The following is a 23286-nucleotide window of genomic DNA, read 5'->3' as shown; positions in this document are numbered from 1 at the left end:
ATATCAGTTGGCGAAGGCATGGTGCCGTGGAACTCTAGTTGTAGACAATTTGATAAATTGTCCCTGATATTTGCCTGGTGCTACAATAACGGTGATTCTTTATTAACCTAGGCTGTGCCAAACCCTCGGGTAACGTTACACACTTACTGGCATTTTAAGAGTGCTCTGGGTGCTTGAGATATATGTAGAGCTGTCATCATTTATATCAAATGTTTCAAGTTGATGTCAATGGAGCAATTTCACGACTGATGTATAGCTTAGCCTGAGTAAATGCAGTTGCCAGGGAAATTTGTTCGCAAAGTATCCCCATTAGCTTTGGCAAGTTACCATCATCGGTAAGCTGCACCGCAGGTGATTGTAAATTTCTTTCAATTCCTTTTGTTGCCAGCAAGGCTCCTGACATTTTGGAGACGGTTGAACACTATAGTCTTCATCCGTAAAAAGTTTCAAGCGACGTTTCGATGACCGTCTGTCACCTTCCCTAGGGCAATTCTTATTGTTTTCCATTGAACTGCAGTACAGATGTCGCTTCTAATAAATGCGTCCCCAAACGCAAAGTATTTACATATATTCACTGCTGCATGAAAGGGTATCCACTAAGGTCTTCCAGAAGCTGTTGGATGTGCTGAAGATTTTGTAGTTTTTTGCACTTGTCTAATTCTGCAATGATATAAGATATAGGGAGCCTACAGTCTGATATGTTCATTCAAGTTCAGACGGAATAGTATGTGTTTAGTTGCCTCAATAAGTAATCATTCGGTAAACATGTAAAGCCATGTAATCTGTCGAAACATAGAGACTTTTAAAAACTAGCTATATGTTTCACTGTTAAAGCAGGTATGGCACGCAGTGCAATATATTTTGCTTCCCATTGTTTGTTGTTTGCATGACATAGAAGAAGACCTTACGAATGTCGCTGTACTTTTGTTGTGTCGATAAAGATTGTTATATTCACAACATTTTGGACGTTTTTGATTGATGTTTCGTACTTGTCCCTGTGCACTGTGAACAACATAGATCTTGTCTAAAACAGAACATATTGAAGATGCAGCAACATGAAAAGCCGCTAAGGGACCCACAGAAGAAAGTACAGTTGCAACACATCCCCACATTCCAAATGTTGTTCTTATCTAAGCACGTCAGCTACGCCAAATCATCGTCAGCACACATACTGACACAAATCGAGTTATCGTGAAAACACTACCTCCACTTTACTAGAACAATTATATGTGTATCAAGTCGGGGTCCTTTGCTGCTGTAGGCTGTTCGCTTTTTGGCCTTAGCGTGTACGTATTGGCAAAAGGTTTATCTCAATCGAGACTCAAACTACTTTGATTTCTTTTTTTAAGCGAGAGATTCCCATTCTATGACCTGGTGCCGTATCCCAACCTGGCCTTAAAACGGTGTTCAGCCAAAGATTTAGGACATAATTATTGCAGTATTACAAAGTGGGTGGTTGATAATAGGTCGTAATGGTTAGATCGGTCTCTTCTGTATTCATTAATGACTGAAGTGAGTCTGTGAAAGAGCAGTTTCCGAAAAACGTCTTTCTTTATTTGTCCGTAGAGCCTTGTTGGAACAATTAACCTTCTGTCAGCCGCAATTTAGCTACTTGAGTTTCTCGATAGACTCTCGACAGGCTTGACACACATTAAATAGATTTCCAGGATCTCGTGTCTTCACCAAATGATGTTAACCTTTATAAGTGACGTACTCTATATAATGATGGCATAATTTATTCGTCAAGAAACCACGGAGATATTAAACACTGCAGTGGTGAAACAGGTAACTCTTTTTCAAACTTAAGTCGACAACATGTGTATGCTATCTGCAATCGAATTATATGTTCTCCTCATGAAATATTTGATTTAGGCCTTGATTTGCATTAAATGCATATCATTATGTCAATAATAACTCAAGGTACCGACCTACCAAAACGATGAAAAACCAACAACCCATGAGTTCCCGCATACCAAAATATCATGAAGATCCATCCACAGCTTCCAAAGTAATGCTGTTCACAGACATATGCTCATGCATCGGCGAAGGAAGGAAAGAGATGGAATATGCCTTTTAACACCGCTACCGTGCCCTAGACATAACGGAAAACAACCCACTGCCCCTACGGTATAAAAAAAGGCTATGGAACTACTCATAAATACTAGCCAGTCCACCATAGACGGAACCAAAAACATTAGCAGAGAGATCCGTAAATTTTTGCTGATCAAAGGGTTTGCCGAATAAGAAAAAAAGGACCGGAAGAGACTGAATGTCATTTCATAATTGAATGTCCAAAGCTTTACTACATGCGTAACATATATTCATAATTAGTTTTGTAGTCCAGTGCGCTACTACATAAGAAATACGTAGGGGTTAAATGTATGAACTTCAAAAGCTATTCAAGCAAGGCTGACAATACTGGACATTGTTTATGGCATTATCATGTAATTTGTTTCTGCTTCGGCGACATTGTCCCGACCAGGATAAATACCACGTTTCATCGATTTTCCGATAATAACAGCGAAATGTCAGACGTGACGTATCAACATGTATTCCACTGTCGCCCTAGAGTCTGGACACATCGACAAAACTGTTACACTCCAAAGTCTATCAATTCCAGGATAAACTTGTAATCATGAAACTTGCACTTGGGGCTAATCCAAAGCTGGTTGGATCGAAGTCTGTCCAACAGAATACTGTAAATTCAGACATCTGCGGTGGTTTATGTACGTGGTTTTCGTGGCGACCGTTTCCCCGCCAATATTTGTGTCCAACACTGTAGCAGTATGTTACTATAGCGCTGCGGCGAACTTAAACCGCCGCGAATACTCCATTTTCGCCTAAGGCCAAAATAAAACCCACGCAAACTAAAATGTATTTGCAGTAGTTTACTTGGCAGGCTGTAGTGAAAAATGGACTCATCAAGCAAAATATCGACTCTACCATGATTTATAACTCTATTATGCATGTACTGTAGTTTTCGAAGGTGTCTCGGCGACTGTCCTAAGTGAGGTCGTGCATGGGATATAGGGCAAATGAGGTGGTCAAACACACGAGTAAGATCATAGTTACATGCACTGCGTGGATAACCGACTCCTGACTATATATACGTCTCCGTCTCTTTCTGTTGTCTATGGCTACAGGCTGTGTACCTATTCCAAGGTTTGGCATTCTATTCTATCTTTGTCTTCCACAATTTGTCTTCCCATGAGTGGGTTTCTATAATTATATTTGTGTGTATGATCTGGTCATGATTATGTATTTGAGTATGTTTTTGGGATCATAAATGATATCGTTATTATGAATCATATACCAGTTACTCAGCATCTGCTGACAGGAGAAAGGGTTATAGGTACCTTGGACAGTGTTTAGTTCCAATTAGCTGTCAGCGTATTGTGAATGTTTTTATTAAGTACTGGTCATATTAGTTGTACGGTAGTCGTGTGATCGCAAACGGGCGACGCTCTTGGGATAGTCGTACATATGTCGTGCAAAGTTTGGTTGCCCTTTAGTGGAAAATGCTGTCTTAGATCCGGCATTCTTGCGAAAGCCACGCCCATTTCCTAAGATATTCAGCTCTCTTGTTACGGAAAACACCTCTTTAGATCCATGTCAGGGATTGATTCTGTCACAGCCTGCTTGAAACTTCTACGACGTCTAAATCATTGGACCGTCTACAAAGAATGTGGCCGTGCCATTACAAAAACAGTATATCAATAGTTACTGAAATCATCATACGTGTAAACCCTGTATTCATTGGCAACCCAACTACCTCAAATACTATGAGGGGATTGAGGTTACATTGTTACTGGTTAAGCATATTAGATAGCTCATCGCTGCAGTGGTCACTTTAAAGACATTCTTTCACGTTCGTAAGACTTAAATGGGTTTTCCCGACTCTGGCGTGAATTATCGGATTTCGAAGCATGAAGATTTGACATACAAATAATACGATACGCCAAATATCAGATACTCTAGCAAGTGGATATGAATTTAGAAACGGTCAGACAGTTTTCAAAGTCATATCAAGTTGCTTGAGTAACTGCTATAATTGGCATGATGAGATCATCTGCTGGTAGTACACGTGTATGACATGCTTGATCCTTCAAATCGTAAGTGGCAGGCGTACGCGCGTACAAGCCATTAATCGTTGATAATGGATTTGGAGGGGAGCTTTGAGTAGCTGTTTCCATATTGGCCAAGCAGTATACAGAGCCTGTCAACCGGCAAGAAGACGAGCTCTGAAAAACCATTTTTGGCAGAAATGCGGCCGGTTTCTTCTTAATCACTGTCAGACTTTTAGAGATCTTCCGATGTTTGCAAGTCATTGAGCCTTTTCCAATGTGACGGGGTAGATTTCCATGGAAGAATACGCTTAGTTATCGGACAACCTTGAAACTTGATGACCTTCAGGGGTCAACATTTTCAAACGAATGTCGTTAACAATGTGATGGCCCCTGAACCAAGAAACCAATTTTGCAAGTTGCCACGGCTAACGTTTCTTGCACTAAAAGACTTAGCCTGTGTTCGCCTCGAAGATTTTCTCAAAAGTACGTAATGGCATGTATCCTATGACATAGCCACGCTAAACACATCCGTATCGCCTTGGTAATACCTTAATGTCGTTCGGTAAATGAGATTCTGATCCCGTTACCAAGGAAGTAAGTTCAGAATCGATATCACCAAACCGCTGGTAAGGCTGTATAGTTGCTACTGTCGTATTTATAATATGTATACTGGTTCTGACCGGTATAACTGCTCTAGCACATAAGCTTTGTATTAGTACTGCATGTACCTTCAGATTATTTGGTAAATGTTATTCTTAACCTACAATTGCTAGGCCTGAATCAATATCACTAAAGCGATTGTTTGGCATAGAAGCACAGGTTTGTCACACAGGAATATGCTTTGCCTTGACATATACCAGCTAGGCCTCCAGCATTCCGGGAGCAAAATCCACTGCTAAATGTATAGTCACATTAATCTTTACACCCAAAAAACCTTCAGGGCTTCGCGACATTATAAGCTCTGGAATAAAAGCTTCAACCATAAGAACCAATGTTGCTATTTCGGAAAGCCTAGAGGGTAGTAATACCTCAATCTGAGTATCTGATTGTGTTACCAGTCGGCCTTTATGTCATTGCTATCGCTAGCAAATCTTTATTTTTAGGACCTTGCTGAAGTGATACCTCACAAACGTACTATAGGCAGAATGCCAGGGCCGGTGTAGCCTCATAGAGGTCGGTAAACTTAAACTTAAAAGGCTAAGAGAACTACCAGAACAAATTGATTAAATTCTTTCAAGCAAATAAACGATTTAACAGACACTGGGGCCGGTACCGACTTCCAACCACCTTTGACCTTGTGAACACGTCACACTTCCAAAAAGTAACGTTTTCCCAACCATCCTAAAGAAGACCAACTTGGGTGAGTCTCGATTCTTGACTTAAAATAAAGTTCAATGGTTCTTTATTAACAAGAACATGTCAGAGCAAAGAAGAATGTGAATGGATGCGCAAATCTAGAAGGAAACAGCTGCAAAGACCTCTTTTACAGAGCCTAAACAGTGCACTTTTGCAAAACTATCAGCACCTGCTTTCCGCCAGATGTCGTCGACCTCCGCTGACGGCATGAATGCCGTTATTTTGAATTGATCTCCATGGTGATAACCGTTCTAATTGCGATGTCCTAGATTCTTAACTAGACCCGATAGCGTTTCCAACGAGAGCCTGTGGACCTGCTGGGATATTCCTCAGTCTGTTGTTGACTGCAAGCTCGTAACAAGCTTGCACATTGCTGTGCCTAGTGGCGCATAGGGCAGAAAGTTTCCTTGCTGTTTCAGTGGCAGGGTATATTTTTACAGTGAGGGGTTGCTACCCCTTCCGCTTTAACGTGCTTGAGCACCCACCCTATCGAACACGGAGGCTACAAGGACGTGTGCATCCCCAACCGAGATGTCCTGTCGCAGGATTTGAACCGGGGTCTACCAGTTACCCTCAAATTTGAACCAAAAGACGGAGCTCAACTGTGAGGCTGCTACCAGCTGAGGTACAAGGACATCCCTTATACTTGTATCTTAGCCTGCCTATGTACTAAGTGGATTGAAAAGAAGTTCGAAGATCTAGAAAGGAAGAACACTTCATTGTCAAGTTGAATATCACGAGTTCAAAGGTAAAACGGTTGCCATATTTGTGACAAATTAACATGTCGCAGATAACGACTGCAGGTAAAACCGTCAATTAGTCACTTTCGCTTTCCTGTGAGATGACAAAAGGAAGAGATCCAGAGATAAGCTATAAAGACTATGCGTATCTCATTGACACATGTGGAACTTAAACTTAATTGCAGATATAGGTATAAAAATAATACTTTTATTCGTTTTTCTGTGAGCTACAGAATTGGGGCATGTTATATAATGATCCACATTATAAATATATGCAGTATCAGGAACTTTTACGTAGTGAACAACACAGGATTTTATAACAGTTTCGTTCATGAAACATATGTATACCTAGCAGAAGAAAAAGGGTATATCTAAGGATAAGCTCTGCAAATTCTATAATGAATGGATAACGCTGGTGTAGTACATTATGCAATTTATTTCATTATGAGAGATATAATAAGGCAACTTGCAATTTGCGTTTTCTAAACGTACCCCTCTTTGTACTATGAATTGCGTATGTATTCAAAGTTATGTCATGCCTGGGGCTGATACGGGTGTTCCGGACCGTGTGATTACTATCCGTATTACATGAGGTTCCAGAGTTGTATCACACGGGCTTCCATGGAATATCTAGAATGCATTTTGAGCGCGCCGGTTGCGCCACTGTCGAAAATTCGAATACCCGATTCGTGGGTTGGAATCAATGTTGTTACAGTTTTTTGTTCGAGGACACAAAACTCCCTCAACGTTTGGCGCATTCCTCATTGAAACGTGTTTTTTTCGGGTGGGTATGAAATTAATAAAACACAACACGGTGTATTCCGCATCACCCTCGGTCCCAGCCCTCCCGTGGGCTGATACCTCGGGTGATACGGAATACCCGTGTTGTAGTTTATACTTATCCGCAAGACAATATAACTTTCATTCTGTTTATCTATTTATTTCTGTTTCATCTAGCCAAGGTAGCCCATCTGAGTGGCATGACACTGCTTTGCACTGGCACCCTAGCCTAACATATAACAAAAAGAGCATCATATTGTTTTCAGTCTAACCCAGATCATGGCCTATCATTACAATTATCTTAATAGCTTTCAAAGCTAATATGAATACTGTGATCATTGAGTAACCACGGATACAACACCATGTAAGTATTGGAAAACCCGCTGCTCTGTCAACGTTACAATTATCTTTTTAACTGCATAAAGTTGAACGTCATTTTTGACCAATTTGGGGCGGATGATAACCGAGATTCATAGCTACACTACAATTTTATCAGATCTACTTCTAGGTAAGCTTACACAATAGGTCAGGAAAGACACAAATAATTTCCTCGCAAATAGTTTCATAAGGTGGGCAGGTAACTGAATTAAAAAAACTATTTGTACACAACCAATGGATTCAGTCCACCGACGTTTCGCTAAAAATTAGTCTAAATCATGCCGATAGAACACAAACATCGCGAACTGAGCCAATTAAGAAGTGGATTTAATTTATGTAAAGCCGTAGTTTCTGTGGTCCTACCTGCTGCGTGAGCCAACGAAAGGCTATTTGCGCGCACACTATCGCAAGTAAACAACAGCGAGGCCCTGAAACAATAGAACCCGAGTTAATGCCATCAAAAAAACCAGGACCTATCAGCACACTCTTTTACTCTGACGTAGTATTTACTGGAAGGATAAGTTTCCTGTTTGCTAAAGATGTGTCTTACGGCTTGAACCGTGCTTTGTCGTAGACATTGAAGCGGCTGATACTAGTAACATTGGTATCAACAAACCACTTCTATGAGCATCAGAGGTGAATTGCGAGGTGAGTTATAATTAAGACCCAGTCATATTCGTCGTACGGTCGTCACACGATCGTAGGCTGGCGTCAGTCTTGGTTGAGTCGTGCATTCGTCGTACAAAATGAAGATGTTTTGCAACAGAAAATGCTGTCTTGTTGGCACTTGTCTCTGCAACAGTCTGCATAGAAATTGTGCGACAACTGTGACAGAGCTGTTACTTGTGTTGGGGGCAGATCTTTTTTTCGTTAAATGTCGGGCAGTACAAGTCTAACAGTGTGATGGCTATACGGCAATAAAGTTTTGGGAATATCGTTTTAGCTGCAAACGTAGACCGATATACCGATGTATTTTGAACCACCCGTCCCGACTAAGTCGCAACAGGAAAACACAGTGTTCTAATGTTTACCTGTTTATCGTTACCGAACATATGATTTGTTTGTTGGTTCATTCGTTTCTTTGAATTTACCTTATTCATGGGGCCAGCCGGACATTTTTTCATCGGGGGGGATGTAAGGGCCATACATTGAGCAAAAATACAAAAACAAACATGTCTGAGATCGTAATAGATCCATAAACATATAGTGGAATCCTTCTACACACATACTATGGCCCTTGATCATCTCTTAAAAGATTACCAGGACGCCATTAACAGTACAGCTTACAATTTATAAGAAATGTGCATGCAGTGTACGCTTGAGGTAAGATAAGCTGAAATGTAAAATGGAACATCAACATAGCAGTCATCACCTGCCTGTTATACGTTTTATTTGGCGGACCACAAAATTAGGGCTACCCTTAGTGAAAGCATGTTAGAATACATTGAAACAAGGCTTCGTAAATGTACCAAATTTCAATCTTAAAAACAAAAATGTTCTCTCTACTAGAAATTTACAAGGGTCTTCTTGCCAACCATGAAAAGAAAAAAAAAGAGGATTGTTCAGCTAAAACCTGCCACTAGCAAAGAAACCCTTACCTTTGACCCCAGATTTCTGTTGTATCCATCCGCATGAACCAACAACTCACATATGTCCTTACGCCAACTTAACTGGTGAACTGAACTAACTGGGAAATATAATACCCTAACTTTTCACCCCAAAAAGGATCCAGATTGGGCCAAAATGTTTAACAACAAAAAAGGATTTTGCAGGATTGACCCATTTTGAGTAATCCACTGCGCAACGCAACTTTGACCTCTGCCCTACCGTTACCATACGAATCGAACCAAAATACTCTACACTAGAAAGTTTAGCACGGTAGTACACCTGCCTGTAACTTTCAGTATTGACCTTGACCTTGAGTTTCGTTGGAAGCCCACGCTGCTCCTCTAAAGCAAGTAAAAACCCATTTTGAATCCCCCGGTGGCTGATTAGCTAGCAATATCCCATTAAGTGGGTATACTCCATATATATTAGAGGTCTTAACCCTTGTGGAGAACACCCCTGCGGGGAACGTAAAAGGGTTAGGCGGTGGTAAGGGGTTAATTGAAGAAAGACTGCATGCAGAACCGATTCGGATGAAATCCATCAGTCTCTCTGTTTCTATTTTGCCTCAGTCTAGTGTACGGCCTTGGCATATACGTTCCTCCGTATCATTTAGATATCAACTCTGTAATTTTCGAAGGATGGTATACTGTGAAGAGTGAATAATCTTTATCACAACTAGTAATCCGAAATTACAATTCAGCCTCTCTAATTAATGACTAATGCTATATTGTCTGATGTACTGCTATCAAACATACACATTTGCGTTATCATTTAGATAACAACTCTAGACTCGTGACTTTGTATCTAAAGACGTATGGTCATTGTAATCCAATTATTGAACATTATTATTGAGCCTCTGTAATTCTATAATGTCCTCTCTACGGCCTTCACATATACACATGCTTCGGTATGTTTAAGATAAGAACTTCAGCGTTTTCTGATCTGTGTATCAAATAGCGTATGATCATATCATGGTGATCCATTTATTAAGTATTACAATTCAGCCTATGTAATCATATAGCGTCCAGTCGACGGCCGTCACATATACACATATTTCGGTATCTTTTAGATAGGAACTTAAGCGTTGTCGAAGTTTCGAATGATCTGTGTATCAAATGACGTATGATCATATCATGGTAATCCATTTATCAAATATTACTGTAGTCATATAGCGTCCAGCCTACGGCCTTTGCATTACGCACCTCAGTTCCTTTCAGATAACAACTTTTGTGTTGTCTAAAGGTGTTATCCCATGAAGTGAACTGCCAGTTAATTTTATGATGAATGTCGAGGACGCTGCTAGCCTGCTGTCACTATTGCAGTACTACCCTAGCGGCACGGTTCTGCAGTACTTGAAGTTACCGCTGTCTCACCACTCTTCCATGTTTTGTATTCAGTACCATTGCTGTGTCGATAGCTTGTGTAGAAGTTATGGTAATCTACTTGTATCCAATCATTGTATGAATTCCAGTAACACAAGTTGATGTACAAAGGTGCTTGTATGATCAATGTTTCCGACACACGTTAGAATGCAATGCCCATTGGTTATCCCATATTCCTGGAAACAATCACATGCAATTCGCAGTAATGGCTTATTGTCTTGTGTATCGGTGAAGAAGCTTAAGTCCCTTTGATTTTATCTGCCGTTAGTAGATAGGGTGCCTTTTTCCCGTGGGAAAAGGACGGACGTGAGTGGATGCATACATGTTAAATACAATTTCAGGCACAGTTGGATGCGTTGTTGCTATTAATTTCGATCGGCCAAAATGATCCCGTAACTTTCAGACCATGATGTCCAAACCAAACGTTCAGTCGATGAAAGGGAGAAGTGTGGCTTGTGGGAACCTAGCAGATGTCTTCCTATAACCTACAGCATGCAGTGGGGGACTCTAGCATCAGTCGTATGTTAAGTATTCCATGGTAGCGACGGAGGACGCTACAAACTATCTGCTACATTAGAGCCACTGCCCAGTGAGTAACGGGTGCGTAATCTGTGCAACGTGACGTCATGAATATGGTTGAATATTCCTTGACAAAAAATGGTGCCGTAAAGGAGAATAATTTGAATGTATATGTCCATATATATATGTGTTGGGATTTGTAGTCTAGATATCCTTTCCCACAATATATTCTTCTAACAAAGACGCACTTTTAAGCTCAGTTTAGATCTATTATTGTTACTTTATAAACTAAGAAACCAAGCGTATCCCATTTCTCTTGTACGTAACTTCAGTAGAACTCTAGTAGAAAAACAAAATGTTGGGATCATGTGCACAAAAACGTGAAACACTCATGCAAACGACACATGCACAAACACACGAGTTTGTTATGACTATAGAAACACGACAGCGATATTAGATTCCAAGCAGATAATGGCAAACGGTAAAAAAGTAAATATGTTTATCTTATATCTGTGTTTGCAAACGTGACTTAACCACACTAACGTCAGCATCTGCGTCAATGGTATTATATTTCTAACGGAAGTGTCAGCTTGATATGAACATTTATGAAATCATATGCTGTGTGCTAACGTTGCATGTAGTTATTATAGCTTAACCAGATGGAAAGGCACCTGGGTACCACAAGGTAAATACCACCCTGTTTTGAAATTATATAGTCTACGTTGACTCGTATTTCATTCATGCATTTAAACGTGACTACTTCGACAATACATACTCTCCAAGCAGAGGTTTGGTCCCTCCTAGGTTTTGACGATACCTGTTTTTATGCGGGTTTTTTTCAGGTTTTATTTTTTTTGTGTTTGCCCCGTTTTCTTTATGCTGCCAAGCGTAGGTAAAACCAACTATAATGTAGGGGCTGCATCCGTGCAAGTATGATCATAACAAACGGAATATCGTTGTAAACGGCAATAGATGAAATTTCCACTAACAGAAAATGCAACGTATTCGATATGATATTTACGGAGATATGATCAAGTGAGACCAAGTTTCGGAAATTTTTGTTCTGAGTTTTGTTTCATCTGGAAAATCGCATGCACCTGTGCTTCTGTTTGTGTTTCTGAATGCTAGTCTTTGTAGTCAGCGTAAACTACATGGAATATGTCTCTACATTGGATATTATATTCTTGGATGTACGGAGTTATTCGCGTAATCTGTCCGTAGAGTAGCGGGAGGTTAGTGATTGAGTGAAGGAGTGATATTGATATTAGCCTCATTTATGTTTATGATTATGAGTTATGCCTCCCGTTCTCATTACCTGGCAGTGCCGTCAACGCAGAGGAGAGATCTACAATTCTGTTGTTGGCACCTTACAGATTCAAGAGATAAGAAAACGACGGATAAATGCTCACTGTTGTATCCAATTACACGCTAAGGAATAAATTGAAAGGGTTCTAATCTTGCAGCTAGGGAAAAACGTATCCCCAGAGTCTTGTCATCAACCACCGAAATCACTTAGTTCTTATCTATCTTATTCATTACTTCAGGGCGTTTAACCGCAAACCAAAGTACTTGATGTCTAAATTGTTGAAATAAATACAACACGATTGCTCGTATATTCCTTTGGGGACAATTTGTCTGCGGGTAAATGAGTTAGCAGAACGTTTGTCATTCACCTCGCCTGAGGACACAGGCTTTATCTAAAAGTTAACTTTCTTTGAAAAGTTTGTTTCCGAAATCGACCAACTATTGCATGTGTGTCTAACACATGTTAAAATTTAGTTGTCTAATTCTATTTGTTTTTCTAGTTTTACGAAATACAAATTTTAATGGTTTGTAGTCCTGTACTTACCTTCTCGCATGTTAACCTTAAATGATGCGATGGAGTTGCAAAATCGCCACAACTTTTATCTTTAAAAGGTGTTTATTGTTTATTGATACTTACTTCAAATGTTAAAATGGTCTGTTTATTTTGTTTATTCGTTTGGCATGCACGGACAATTTTAAAATGGTTTCCACACCTTCCGTTGTAGGGTGTTCTTGTCCAGTTTTGCTGTTCTATAACCCCTGGGCTAAGTTGTGAAAACACTACAACAAGGGGCTAGGCCAGAGATTTGTTTTCGAGTCTCGGAAAATTTTATCACTTACAATACCAACACCACTGTATATATAACTATATTCATCATCACTTATGCCTCTATGACAGACTTATTAATTTGAATATACCTATGTTTGAAATTAATACTTTATCTGATAATGCTCTGGTATATCTTTTACTTAATGGATCTCCTTTGTTATCTTCAAATTTCAATGCGCAAATCTTATCCTTAACTCAATTGTATATATCAGATATTAAGCGTTTCCACAATTAAGCTAATATTTCTTTTGTTATACATATATACTACTGTTTCTTTTACACCTCGGTTCCTGTATTGTTCCCGTATCATTCATCGCCACATGTTTTGCATCTGTGTTTAGTGATGCCACTTAAATAAGCGTGTTTGCTTGAGTGTGGCATCACTATGTATTGCTTTTGATGTTGGAATAAAAAAAAAATATATATATACGGCGTCATATCCGCACTGTTTCAGTGATTGATTGCATAGCTGTGCTGCGCTTGCAGCGATTGGCTTTCCACCAATCGAATCAAGCAAACTATTAGCGTGACGTCCAACGAATCTCTATAGAACCTCGGCACCTTAGTACAGACGTGATACCCGCAGCCGCTGTTTCTGTCACCGTAGCCGCAAGGTGTGTTTGTACCTTGAACCCGTTATCCCTCTCTGTAATGCTTGTCGTAAATCATCGTGAAAACCACTCCGTGAAATGGGGAGAGGCGGGCGATGTTTCATGCTCAGTGGTGTGGATGTAACGCCTGGTAATCACGTGGCTTCAGACTAGTACTACTTATACGCTGTGACGAATGAAGCCTAACCACACGGCTACGGGATTTACCACACGCTGCGCTTCTGTCTATCACCTACAGGTAGTCGTTACGTAGCTTGGGGTAAAGTCGGGTCCGAGCCAGAAGATAGCTTGGCGGCGCTTGTGGGTGCCAGGAGAACCTAGTCGTTGGAGGCAGAGACGCTGGCAGAGGGAGCACCAGCGATGGGGACTAAGACAGCTTGTGGAATTCTACTGGTGAGTTAACCTTTTTTCCCACTGTTTTCTCATAAAGATTATAGCAAATGGTAAGAGCTGCACATATATGTAGATACTAGTTTCTCTTTTTGCTTCGGAGACCGAATGCCTTGCCGAATGTTTAGGCAGTTCCAAATGCAATGATTTTTCTGCATATGATGTAAGTCGCGCCCTAGCACAGAGTCGATCGCAATGTAAAAATGCAATGCAATTTAAGTTCTTTATCAGATACCAACCACGCCGATAAAGATATGGATATGGCAGTGTTACACAATTACTGTGAGATTTTTGCTTTAACAAATATATAATACATGTAATAACAGGTAAGGGAGAATGACCAATATATGAAGCAAACCGATTTGAAAACTCCAAATACGTATACTCTGTGCAATGCAGACACAATTTACAATATATGAAAGCATATCAGCGTAATACTTTGTCGTGATCAATGGCATTGTTTTCACGTTTGTGCTTTATCTGATCTTGTATCTTAAAGCAGTGAAAGGTAGGTAGATTAGTACACCTAAGCCAATAATACACAGTCTATATAGTACCCTCATATTTCATGGTACCGCGGAATACCCTAAGTCCGCTGGAAAGGTGTTTTCCAAGGCTCTTGAATCCCTGGTGGTTGAAACGCGCATACAGTTGAGATATGACCATTAAACGTTAAAAAGATCTCTTTAAGCTCACCGTTTTCAAATGTGACGGTCTCAGGGTATCCTGCAAATCTACATATTTATGACTTGACGTTAACGTATAACCAATGTTGCATGTCAGACCTTGCTAAACTGTCATGTAAATCCGTGCTAAAGGTCCGTCGGACGTGGGTGTTTTTCTACCATTTGTTAGGGTTTCTTTTTTCATGGCAAAAATAGATCAATTTTGAAGAATTAAGTGCGCCATTTGCTTCTACATCGGAGGTCTTTAATTTGCGATAATTGTACTCGTTAACATAACAATACGCTCCAAGACAATACAGTAGTAATGGATAACTCAAAATCCACATTAGAATTGGTAAATTTTGCCTATCTTTCAACAAATTAAGACCTCCGAAACGGTAAAATGCTAACGAAAAGCTGGGTCTTACACGCTCCAAAACAGTATAAAAGTCTACGGTAAAGAAACATCCACCTAACTCAATTAAAATTGCGTGACAGCCCTTAACAGCTATTCCTAGGACAATGTCCCAATGTGAGCAATTAATTAAGAGGTAAATGCTTAACCGCTGGCCTGTTTTCGCTAAAACATGAGCTTTTTTCGTCCCTCATTATACGCTTTAAAGAGAAAATGAACGGGTATAAATTCGACCCATCCGGCCATTATGCAATTAACAGGAATTAGCAATCAAGAATGATACAGCAAAAAATATGACATCAAACGACTGTTACTGCAGCTATCTCGGTTTGTTATTTTGTATGAAAAAGATTAATTTCGTTTATGACTGGCCTCTAGCACAGTCGGTCCTAATCAAGCGCAATGTTCCCAACTCTCAGACCATGTTATGTTACAATACCTCTATGTAGGACAATCCTGGCTTACTGGATTGTCGGCATGCAACAGCAGTTCCCGATTACATTTGGAAATAATGTTTCAATCACCCAAACTTCTCCCACGCTGGTAAAAAAAAAAGGTTGGATTATCGTAAACCTACATATGTCCCATCGTTTCTTCACTGAGAGCTGCTGGTTACTACATAGTCATAAACAATAATCAACATGATTCATAACAAATAATTCTGACCAAAACAAAAAAAATATAATAATAAACTTGACTTTCTTTCACGCTGCGTTAGAGATACAATGTAATAACATCGGACCAATCCAATCTTACCTTTGTCTTCGGCTATACCACCATTTCAGTAGGACAGCGCTCTCGTTGTGCGCTTTCTGCGACCTAAAATCTAACAGTGCGCTCTACGAATTTCAATGATGAAAAACAACAACTTTTTACGTTTATTGGGTTTAATTGTCTTTTTAGTAATACTTACATGGCGTTCCAATAATGAAGTCAAGGTTTACACAAATTTACGTTGGGTCGTTGCTAGAGCGCCGTCAAGTGGAATGGGGGCCTAAGAATACAAACGCACAACAAGGTTTCACTCCCAACACAAGAGAAGAATACCAATAAATCACTTTAAAGCTAGACGCATTTCAAGCTCAATCGGCGTTTCCTTCTGTAGATAAGAGCATGAAAGATAAAACGTGACAGTGATACATGTGGCGCACACGCCGTATGTTCTGTGGATTTATGATAATTAGAAGTGTCCCCCGTGGCTTTATACTAGTTTTACTATCTTTACACCAGCTTACACTCCGAATATAAGACCTGTCATTTCAAACAAACATTACAATTCATCATTATGTAGTCTTCAAGGAGTCCTAAAGTCCAGAATGAGGTGTTACTTTCGAATGAATTAGGAGTTAAGTAGAATATAAAATGCTTTTAGTTCTAGGCAGAATGAGCGAGGCAGAATGAGCGGGTACATCATTGTATATTGTGAAGTAGTATGCATTTTTCTATGTTTTAAAATTATCATCTATTGAAAAACCCCACCTCTTTCTTGACTTTATAGGACTCCTTTAAATTGTCGTGTCTGTACCTACTTATCACTTGTTCCAACAGGTAGCGCATATAAACTAATCCGCCAGTATGTTTTGCAAAAATGAATTACTATGCAATCGCTTATCATCTCGATTTAGGGACGAAATGGAGTAATTGACTTGGAAACGCCAATAATTAATGTATCATCGTTATCCCTACACAACTGTTGCAACTAATCATAATGTAACGCATATTTAACAGTTCCGAATCACAAACAGATGAAGTATTTTCATAACGATGATGTATCGGGGCCACCAACAGAATGCAAAACCACATCGCGCATCTTCAGTAAGTTTCTGTATTACCAAGGAATATGTGTATGCTTCATTGGTTAAGACGTATCTGGCGTAAAAGCATCAACCACTGAAACACAAATCTATACCATGTTGCCCTACATCGCCGTGAAATAGGTCGTTGGTGTTTTCATTAACATGATAAAAGAAGCAGCGATAAGTAGACAGCCAGAGGTTAAAGAATCGAATGCGCGTTCGCCCAAAAGAGATTATCTTAAATAGGCATTTCGAAATCTGTAACGTCCCATTTGGAAATATCTTCGTCGTGCCCAACATCTGGATATAGCATCTTAGCCTCTATCAGGCCCCTACCAGGCTGGAAAAATAGTAGAGATTAGCCGAATAGAGTGAATAGTATGTAAAAAGAGTTGGCTACGGAGGTAGGGACCATTCGCCTCATACCATTTGCCATCTAGAGATCGCAAACTGTAACTTTTATAGCGGAGCTTTTTTGGCATGTTATTCGTCTATTTGACCAACTTCTGCGATTTTTCCAGCGTCCCTGTGGAGCTTGGTAGAGGCTAATAACATTTGACCAGTATCAAAGATGTCCTACTGTATCCCATGTATCACAAATTCAATCCATACGTTTAAGTCTAAGATTCGCGCGGGGTGTCAGCATCAGGACATTATACATGAGTACTCAGGGATTCAAACCCAGAACCTCTAGATTCCTGGATCAACTGATCAACTATGTATATAGTAGTCACCCTACTAGTGCGACCACAAGTTATCATTTGACCATTATTTAAAAAAAGCCTTCCACTCAGAAAAAATCGTAATCCATTCATTTTGATAACGCGCAAATTACAAACGCCGTGATGAAATTATCAACGGTGTCACGCTGCAGTCGCTGCACAACAAACGTCCCGTAAAGGACATCTTTTGAGCAGATCGACAGTGTGATGAATGGATTAATCATGGGTGCCAGGACTGCCAGACCAGAGATGAGAAACTAATCCATGATAAGCCCATGGATGATGACACGGTAGCCTTGTAGATCAGCTGCTGTCAGTTACGCAATCCAAGGGGACAGTTGTGTGGACAGGTTGATCATGAAGGCTGCTTTGAAGGACTACCGGACATACATTCTCACGTCTTTGAACTGACAGTACACTAGTGGCAATGTGTGGCGTAATCGTTTGGGTGTTTGGCACAGAATCAAGATATCCTAGGCTCAAACGCCTGACAGGCTTTGGTATGCCATTGCGAAAGTCACGAATAATCTATTATAAAAGTACGTACAGATGGGTGTTCGCGTGTAGCATTTGTCACCCTTTTCCTCTTATGTATTGGTTCAGTTTTGACATAGCTAACTGTTAGAAGAGGTGCTGTACGAGGTCTATTCAATGTAACCCGTAACCTTCGAAATGCCCATCGGGCCTTGTTTCCTAGTGGTTATTGAATAAACAATTTGAAAGAATAAGAAAAAAACATAGACTGCGGTCTCTACGCAGATCAGACGGATGCGAAGCTCAGTACTTTATTTGCTAATAAGACAATTTCAAAGGCAAACCGAGTTACTCTGTTTTCCCTGACTGAAGTTTGAAAATCGATGAAAAATGTCGTTTTAAAGAGCAAAACAACAGGGTCTAGATTCGAACGTAGAGCCCTTAGATTCTATCCATCAACTCTAACCACAAGGCACAACATTTTGACCTGTTGCCATGTGGATTTAAACCCTGGACCTTTAGATTCTAACAGCCCTAGATACAATCACCACGGCGCCATATATGGAGATTGTTATATAGGTGATGGTAGAGTCAAAACTTATCTTACACCCCGCCTAAGAGCAGTATTGATTCTGTGACCTCCCGAATCTAGGGCATTGGATGCAAACATTGTGTGAATCATGTCGGACGATGAGGCATTACAGTGGATTAGTGCACGACCTTGCAAGAGACAGGGTGATAATGCACAAATGGATTTTACTTCACACTTGGATGCAGTCTGTCTGAAGGAGTTGCCCCGGATAAGTCTGACAAAGCGTGAGGTATACAAGGTGTAATGAACTGTGTATCAGTACTGCAGCTCATTTGAAATTCGTAATACTCAAAGAAACCGAAGGAAAGTCTTCTTCATTGATTTCCAGAGTATTCTAAGGGTACAAAGGCATGTTGCAAGTATAACAGAAACAAGAGAGGAAAATAAAGAAAACCCATTTGCAAAGATCTCGTTGGAAGCTAAAATACAATATCTCATAAACCATATTACGATGTGATGCGAGATGCGAATTTTGTATTCTGACTGGAAAGAGTGAGATCTAACTTTTCACTTAACTGTCTAGACGTCTATATACGATGTTTTTCGGCTGAAAAGGCTTGCCACGACTTTTGATAGAGCCATTTAGCTTTCACATTTTTTGTATTTGCCGATGCTTCTAACATATTTGTAGCTAAAACGCAACGCTGACTTCACATGGTCAAACGGTTTCTTTTCATTAGGGTGGCAAACATCCAAACTTATTGTCCGCTCCTGTGCTTTTCTTTAAGAACTGAAAAAAGTATGTCGCTTGAAAAAGAAAGCCTGTTAAAAGGGGGTCACAAATGGAGGTCCATCCACCCAAAAACAGTCCCAATGTATCTACGCCATTTGTCTTGGACTCTAGCCAGAACAGCACTTGGAAATACTTCCTTGTTACTTTAGAACTTTGAGAATGTTTTGCTTAACTTTGCTTCGTACAAGCGGTTAGCGACCTCACTGCCTTGCCATGTCGATCGAATTCCGTGGATCCTTCGGGTACGAGGGGTAACGTTAAGGTTGCAGCACCTTGTATGAATTGGCTTCGAAAGTTAGCGGCAAGTGTCGAAATTGAACCCAACACAATTACCAAGAAGATTAGCAGTGACCCACTGGGATTGGCTGAAAATTCAAAGCCTCATTGCCCTGCCACTATCTACTTGAAAAAGCGCTATGCTTCACCTCCTTTGAGGATGACTACTTTAACTTGTATTCCCTTTAGGTTCTCCTGCTATGTCGGATGTCAGAGCAGACGTCAGATCAGATGTCAGAGCAGGAACAGAGAGCCTGGGATCTTCATGTGATGGTACAGACTCTAGAGTGTCAGCTTAGGTATGCAGGGGCGTCTGAGCCAAGTAACAGTAAGTTTCGCACGAAAGTTACTTTGTATTTGTTGAAAAGGTAACGTCTACTAACATTTTTCCGCTAGGGTACATAATTCCACAACCCTGAAAAGATAGGTCCAAATAGATTTCCAACCAAACGTTTCCCAGTACAATGTTCTCCACAGTATATATATATGACTATATATCTAAAATGTGCATACCTGGAGGGATTCTGCACTAGAAATACTTCCAACCCATTGTTGTAAAAAAGATGCTGATTTTTGTAACCCGGCGGATTAATGTTCATGGACCGAGGTTATATAGCACATGTGCAGAGATTAACCGTTGTTCCAACATAAGAAGTTAGGGGAAACAAATTTACGACCTTCTTGCTATATTCCTCTTTAGAATTTATGGATGACCATGCAATCAAAAAGACCACGTGACTTTACAAACACGTGACGTCAGGAATGTTTCTAAAGTGTCAGACAGTCTATACCGCTCGCCGTCTCTTTTGAATGACAGTCGGGTTTTCCCAGATGTAGATGACCTCCTTGTAAGTTCAGTTGATCCAACAGAACAGCATACTGATTTCAATTGCTTGTATCAAAGAAAACATTTGTCGGTTCTGTCCTTATTTTCAACTTCGGCAGCCCATTAATATAACAAAGTCCCTAGCTCATTAATATACACAACATGCGTAGCTCATTGATATACACAGTGTTCCAAGGTCATTGATATACACAACGTTTCCAGCTTATTCATATGCAAAATGCGTTTGACATGCACAATGTGAATTCCTTGTTTACCTTACGATTTGAATAACTGCCGGTAAGAAAAGAGGTATAAACATAAAGTTTTAAATTGACAGATTCGTGCAATGCGACCTTTGACAACATCACGTGCTGGCCTCCCAGCCAACCAGGGGTGATGGTGCACATGCCGTGTCCAGCCGAGCTGAGAGGGCACCGGTATGACGTCACTGGTGGGTACAGTTAGTTTGCCTTTGTTCTTTTTCCAACGAGTATAGACATTCTGTTGCAGATAGTCTTGTTGATCAATCTCAATGTTTAAAATGAAAGCCATAGTTTTGACTAACTGTACAAAAAATACTATTTATGGCCTTTTTCAGTCAATATTGACTATCGTACATATGTAAGATTCTAATTCATATCAACCCTTCAGCTTCGGCTATGGCTAAATATAAACAGCTCTATAAGAATATGAAATGTTAGGTCACTTAGGGCACATATGTAAGCGAACTCAGGCCCGCGCCAACTTTGACGTCCTATAACTCCTGAACGTCGAATGCTAGCACTACCAAACTTGACGACTTTTCCTAAAATTTAGATGGCAACAATCTAATAGTGATAGTATAAGTTTATCATTTTTGTGTTGCTATGGCAACGGATTTCTGACAGGCATATTTTACAAAATTTACTAATGTCGGTTTAAACAATGAGGTTTCAATGCTTTCTTGCTCTACCACATTTGTTTTCCAACTATACCAGTAACGGAGAGTCTTTATCACAAACAGAGGTGTTGCTATATTGTTAAGATCTTCATATTTTTTCAATTTTTATTATATTTCATATGTTAAACATTATTAGATCATTTAAGTCTTATCAAAATCTGCGAAGGAGGCTAATTCCAACAGTGCAGAAACAAATTCACCGTTCTGCTTAATTAATCTATCAGTTGTACTATTCGCCTATGCGGAAACTGTTCCATTATAAACAAATGGATCGTGTCGGGAAATGGTCTAGGGACACCGATCAGTGACTATCCTGGAATACCAAAGTGCAAATTGCAGGCTGGTACAATTTGTATCGTCGCATCGTTTTTAGATATTTGTAACGATAGCACATCGGAAAGTGGCAGGAACATTTTATACTTGACATTGACATAGTTTTCAGTCGAGCTTGTTGGTTTGTAACCATAATTGCACAATTCTTCATCTGCTTTGACTTTGACTGTACTTGTATCCACAATTAGCTTGACATTTCTTTTAGCTATTCATCCTCCTGTACATGTAATACATGAATACAATATTACATACCACTGCCATAACAGACAAGGTAACCACAGAATAGTCATCCTTAGATACATGGCTTACATCTTAACAAAACACAGATTATGAAGTAAAAGAAAACAAGTTCTTCGTTTACGTACTAGCTTTAGGTCTGTGCGCACCGAATCCCATGAAAATATGTGCACAAAAATACATTTAGTTAGCTCCACAGTGTGCCAGGAAAAGCATATTGTGTTTTCCTGAAACATCCTAGATGAATATAAATACATGGAGGTGTAATCCGTATCGCACAAGGTCCCAGCCCGACCGCGGGTAGGATTCGACCCGCGAAGGGCTTTGACCGAGGGCGATGCAGAATACAGCGTGTTGTATTTTAATTTTGTCATACACACCCGAAAAAAAAACACTGCCGAAGAAGTCGAGAAAAGTCGATGTAATTAAACAAACAAAAAAATTGTAAGAACAGCAATTTCAACGTCAAAATCTGGTATTTGAATTTTCGACAATGACGCACTCGAAATGGGTTCTAATGATTTCTATGCAAGTTAGTGTGATAAAAGTGCATCTCCGTGTGATGACCCAAGTTCTAAGCCTGTCCGACCCAGGTATGACATAATAAAAGTTATAAAAACTTAAGTGCAGTGCCACTTCCTCCTTGTCTGTCCCAAACCAAATTGAATAGATACAATATATCAGCATCTTCGATGACTTTACGTTCTTTGTTTCTGCTACCTACAGACAACGTCACGAAGCTTTGCCGAAGTAATGGCACATGGGCCAGGATAGCAGACTATGGAAACTGCCATGAGATAATGTTTACAAAAAACGAGACTGAGGTAAGTGACTTCTTAATGCTCCATTCTTGTCAGTTCTTTCTTGAATTGTCCATATGACAAGTTGAGATGCCAATTTATATAATATTTACGTTGGTATAGGTACGCCAAAAGACAGTTACTCAAGCAACTGGATAAATTTAAAAAAAAAAAACAACAAAACAGTCAGACGTTTCAGACAGCATCCGCTGTCTTCTCTTTATAATTACTCACTGACGAAAGACAGCGGATGCTGTCTGAAACGTCTGATTCAAAAGTATATACAGTTGCTTGAGTAACTGTCTTTTGGCGTATATACTATCTATATATTTGGATTCATGAGTGTGCAACTGTCAATTTTCTAATTCAATCATATGTATTCAACGTTATATTTATGAATTGTAAATGTACATATATTAAATTGTATCTTATTGCTAATGATAATCTTGCTTTTTAGCCAATACAGATATCAATAATGGTCAACCTATCCCATTTCTTTTCTTCACAGAACC

General features: G+C 39.8%; 1 long non-coding RNA gene across 1 annotated transcript; it reads left to right on the top strand.

Annotated features, from left to right (window-relative positions):
• Nucleotides 1-7878: 7878 nt before the first annotated feature.
• LOC136446710 (uncharacterized) lies at nucleotides 7879-19937 on the top strand. The gene is made up of 3 exons (XR_010757640.1): nucleotides 7879-7969; nucleotides 13814-13968; nucleotides 19828-19937. It is a non-coding gene; the product is annotated as an uncharacterized lncRNA (long non-coding RNA).
• The last annotated feature ends 3349 nt before the right edge of the window (nucleotides 19938-23286 follow it).

This window comes from Branchiostoma lanceolatum, chromosome 13 (genome assembly GCF_035083965.1).
Source record: "Branchiostoma lanceolatum isolate klBraLanc5 chromosome 13, klBraLanc5.hap2, whole genome shotgun sequence".
NCBI lineage: Eukaryota > Metazoa > Chordata > Leptocardii > Amphioxiformes > Branchiostomatidae > Branchiostoma > Branchiostoma lanceolatum.
This window is presented reverse-complemented; position numbering and strand designations above follow the sequence as displayed.